The sequence below is a fragment of the Echinococcus granulosus genome, assembly GCF_000524195.1.
Source record: "Echinococcus granulosus chromosome Unknown EG_S00168, whole genome shotgun sequence".
NCBI lineage: Eukaryota > Metazoa > Platyhelminthes > Cestoda > Cyclophyllidea > Taeniidae > Echinococcus > Echinococcus granulosus.
This window is the reverse complement of record NW_020170548.1, coordinates 3,725-9,288: the sequence shown is the minus strand read 5'-3', so window position 1 is coordinate 9,288 and position 5,564 is coordinate 3,725.

Sequence of the window (5,564 nt, the reverse complement as noted above, 5' to 3'; positions counted from 1 at the left end):
TTTAGCCACAAAGTCCGGAAGCAAGACCAGAGAACGACAGGACCGTCGCTGTCACACCAAGCAGTTTGCTTGAACACTGGACTAATGAATTGTGTAAGTTGCTACATGGTAGAGTGAACCCTTCGGCTATTGATCCTGACACTAACGATGAAGCAGGTCGAAGTCTAGGCGGGTAGTCTATCTCTTACACAGTTGTGTTAGCCGTGGTGATGCTGTAGAGGGGCTCAAAGATAGCTACTCCGATGTTGATCATCTAGGAGACGTTTTGACTGCAGGTAGGGGAGTTGCACAAGGGTTTTGATGGCTTAGTTATTTGTGGTGAGGCAGGATCATGCAATGGGTTATTCTTCGCTTGTTTTTAGTGGTTCCAATTTGAAGAAATCAGGAAATCAGACATCCGAAGCAGTGACCCAGCTAAACTGCCCGAGAGGGGTTCTTCTCTCGAGGACCTCTATTCATAGTGATCTTTTGAAGTACTTTAATCTTGCACACTTCATCACCGTTGATCCTCTGGGGCTGCAGCGGAGTTTCTAAACAGGCTCGCAACAAGCATTCTGCGTGGCACAGCCGTGGGCGTGACTGAGGCTGAACAAAGTGTCGGGGACGAGTGGTTTTGAGAGGTTTTAATTGCTGGAATTTACCTAACATATCAAATTCCACCTTCTCGGTATCGTCAGGCGGTGCATTGTACGACAAACTCAGGCTCTGTTGACTGAATATCACCCTGTTAAGTGACCTTCGTTTCCACTTAATGCGTCTGTGCTAGTCGAACAGGCGGTGTGTTGTTGAATAGCGCTGACTGAAGCTCAGGTGTGTGTGCGTGTGTGTGTGTGTGAAATTCGCTAAGCGAAGGGGCTTGTGGAAGCGGGGACGAGGAGGAAGGCAGCTCTCTATCTCCAGTCTTACTTCAATTGCGCATCTCAGGAAGTTGCACAATCGTGAGTTGCTGCTAGACACCCTTTAACCGCTTAATGTTTTCGAATGTGGCAGTGGCTTCACTTATATTAAGTTGAGCTTGTTTGATGGCAGAGTATTTTTTGTGCTTTCCATCAAACTTTTTAATGTATCCTTTTTGGCTGATAAATGATGCTGCTTCGTTATGGCACTCATTACTGCACTTTGTTGATAAGAGCTGCGTTTTAGTCAATCTGCGACTTGACCTCCTCATCATTGGTCGTTGCGTTTACGGTGGTATTCATTATCCTTCGGTAACGTTTTAGTGGGGAGCACAATCACTGAAGGATAAGTCTTTTCCTCTTAGATTTGGTCCTCCGGAGGGATTAGAGGGTTGGCACATTGTTTGGTAGTGTAGTAGCCCAATGGCAGGAGGCAGTAATAAAGTTAGCCAACTTTTTCGCCAATCGAAAGACTAGTAAACGATCTGTGAAGGTCAATTGTATTTACTCCGGTTGGATTTGACAATACGGCTTTAATTCAAGCAGCTCTAGGTGCCTGCTGTAAAGGCGGAAAACTGGCGAATAGCTTGCGAGATGGATAAACTATTTAGCTGCCAAAAGTACATAATTCTTCTGCTAGCCCAATTATTTATTCCAATTTCTGCGGATCTTGATTCGCCAGGATACGCTCAGGTTCTGGCAGTTTTGAAGGCATGCTCAGCTTCCTCCCTGTTGGCATCGGCAGTTGTTCTGGATCTCGAAATGTCAAGCAGTTGGCTTCATCCAAAATAATGCCTCTTTTCTCCGTCTCAATGCAAGTTTCACGGACAAGATTGTCTGCTGGCAATTATTCTAGCCACTTTGAACGATAAGGTTGTGCTCATTTGGAAGCGCACTCAATCGTTGCATCTCTTAGAAGGTCTAAGTGGGCATAGAAAGTGCGTTTGTCTCTTGCATTATTATGTACTTTATCAATGATACGAATTCTTGTTTGTCTACCTTGGTTTCTTGTAAAGTTATGGGTGTTTTTGTCTCCACAGAAGGATGTCTATTAAAAGGAGAGCGAAGATAGTTAAGGTGGTCAGCCATTCCAATGTATTTTATGATTCACCAGAGTTGTTATATTCCACACAGTTTAATTATTCACTCTTTTTCTTCCTTTAATAACATGCCACTTTGAATTCAGCTCCTTCAACACTTCAAGTGTGCTCCTCAATTTTTCTAATTGTCGCACCTTATTTTCCTCAAAGTCCATTTTATACAAAGATGTAGTCAATTTTTTTCCATTCTGTCTTATTTATCAATCTTGTATTCGAGTTCGAATTTGAAAGAAAGCAACGCTATTATTCTCAGCCGTGGTCAGTCACGTTGGAATTGAGGTTGTTGCTTGACGCATACTGTTTCCGCATTTGGCCTCTGCGTCATTGCCTCTGCTTCTGGTGGCGAGATATAAAACTGTTTTCTCTGTTTTTTTTCCAACCTGGATTTCTCTTTCATTAGCATTATTGTGTTTAATATACGTGTTATGAAGTTCTCTTCAATTGTCAACTTTTGCGCCGTCTGTAGTTTACTTTATATTGCACGATTCGGTTGGAAGAGCCTTTTTGACCTTTCACGGTGTTTAATTTTGCTAATGGCTAGTGCTGTAATATTTCAAATGGTGATGGTTTAAAGTGCGAAGTTGTTCGTTTCCATCTTTTTTTCATAGAAACGATGCCACAGTCTGATTGCGAACGATCGAGTGAGGAGAAGTTTCTGCCACGTGGTTATCCTCGTCTGTTTTAGCATAGCAGGTTGCTTTTTAACAGCTTTATTCAATTTTCGTCAATTTTTACACAGATTACCGTATTTTAAAGGTAAAACTGTTTTTAAGGGTGACTGACCAAAGAGGCGAGGTCTCTATCTTAAGGCTAAAATTGTCATCGAATCTTGATGCGTATTGAGTTTTCGCTTCTTACCTGTGAAGTCTAATAGGTTGGTTTGGTTTTCTAGAAGAAAATTTGTACGACTCAGGCTCCTGAATGGTCCCTAATTTGTATTGTGGTGATTTAGTACTCTGCTTAACTGCGCGGGGACGTGAGTCCCTGCAGATTGTATTTCCGCTCTGCAGGATAGCCTTAGGGCCATGCTAATAGCCTAGCCACTCTCTCCATTAGTGAGCACTATGTACTTTCATACTACACTGATTTATTACGACTGCGAGATGCTACAAATAATCCTTTTTATCAGTGTTGGGTCATTCGCCCATTTCTTCCTCTGGAATGTGTTTAATTTATCGCCATAGAATCACTTTCGCTACATCATGATTCGTTTTTTATGAATGTAAAGCAGTCGTTCTGTTCATCCTTGATTGGCCTTCGTGTTGAATGAGACTTTCCCTAACACATGCTTGTTGCTTTGGCTTTGCAGGTTCAAATATTGGCAGTGGGTATATCGAACGCAAATGCAAAGCCTGCCACCTAGAGCGGATTATAGCTGGGATTTGTTGGTGTTGATACACTGCTGCCATTGCAAGGTGTTTAAAGACGATGCGGTGAAGGGATCGTGGGGCACAAAAATGATGAGTTTTTCTTCTGGCAAGACCGTCTAGATGACTCTCTCTCCATTCCTGCTCATTAAATCTCCTTCCTTAAGCTGTGATGGTGCCTCAACAATTCAGCATCGTACTTTAAATTGCTTTTTGCTTGTAAATTATGGTTTTGTACACACTTTGAGTGTCTATTGGAAAATTAATGAAGGCCGTAAGGTGAAGTGGACTCGTGGAGTCAAATATCCATTTTGTTGTTGATCAAAGGTGAGATGTGGGATGTGGTTGTCATATGTCGCGTTTTGGATGAGGTATTACCACCTGTGGTATCGGTAAGTGGAACATTTGAGTTGTAAGAACCAGGAATGCAGAGGTACTCTCTAGTATATGCAAGTGTACGAGCTTAAAGACGGTCACCACAATTAGCGTAATTAAGATACCTATTTGCAAGAAATTTGGTAAGTTTTGCGACCAATTTTATAGGAGGCAAGACCAAGGCAGTTCACTCGCTGAAGTGGAAGCTTTACTATGGGGGTGGACGAATCGATTTGACGAAGGTCAAGTGATGCAAATCACGGGTCAAAAATGTGCATCTCATGCTATGTGGATGTCAACTGATGCAATATCACCACGAAATTCGACATTAATATAGCCTTTAATCCGTGCTAACAGGTCTAATTTTAATGAGTTAGACCTGCTGATGCACAGAAATCCATTTAAGTATAGTCTCATTAAACCAATAAATAGGAGGATTCCTGCCATTCAAGCATATTATTAGGTGTGTTGTGATTTGCGGGAAATGACGCATGCGCACACCGCAGCAAATTTGCCGTCAGCATGCGTGCGTAAATAGACCGAAATGTATTTAAGAAGAACTTCATTTAACCAACAGATGGCAAGCAATCTTGAGGAGCAAACATAATATTGCGGCTGTACAGATTGAATGAATTGCATACCCAGTAATGAGTGCTTCTCACTATTTCTTGCTATCCGCAGGTCTCTATCATCGATACTTATAGTTAACTTATTCATCATGCATGCTCTGCGTTTTTTGCGAGAAATTATGCGTGCGCACACCGCAGCACATTTGCTGTCAGCATGCGTACTCGTGGTATGTGAATACGGTAGCAGCAGCAAGAAAGCTGCCGCCGCGCCGCTGTGACAATGAATGCGGCTGGCCAGCGGCCGCAAATCATAACGGCACCAAAGCGATGCCAAATGCCATCTGCGGCATCATACGTTATTGCACTCCCTAAACATACACACACAAGCGCAAAACTTTCAATAAACGAATCTGTGCATAAAAAGCAAATTCTTCACCATCTAGAAAAAAGACCATTGCACCTATACTTGCATTGAATTATTGCAATGACATGAGTACGTATGTCAGTTTAAGGCAGTCTGCAGATTCAATAAATTAAGGGTTTAATAGTAGCGATTCAGGAAACAGATGACCAACTCATGTAATGCCTGAAGTACATGTAGAGATTTAAGGCTAAAAGGAAGTAAAGTGACGAAATATAAGGTAGAATAATGTAGGCATAAAGACGGGCACGGGAAAAGAAGGAAATAAATGGGGGGCATTTGTGGAAATCAGGCTAACAGGGGCTCAACTGATGTAAAGACACATCTTCATGCATGGAAATCAGTCTATCCGTAAGGCGGCATACAAAATAATGTGTGCATCTCACGATTTCTTGCTATCCATCCGTCGGTTGGATGAAGCTCTACTTAAATACATTTCAGTCTATAAGTAAGTACATGTCATCAATGTTATACCTACTTAAACGGATTCAAGGCTAACGAAATGTCGAAGGTCGTTCTGAAGTCTAAGCATGCCGATTAGACGGAGGTCAAGTGACTCAACTCATGAAGCGGCCGAACACCCGCGCTCGAAGCCACAGTGGGGTAACAAGCAGTAACGAATGCAGACAGGATCCACCTCACTTGTCATGGTCGTTGAGATGATATTTCATGCCCATGACGTGCTTCACCTCAATGTACCACACATACCAACCTGCCCCTACACCACAAACGCGACGACACCGGGAGCAACGACGTGGGTGAGTACCACAATCACTGCCCGCCATTCTGGGTCAGCTGCGATTCCAACACTGACAGTGTGCAAAATAGTTGAACTG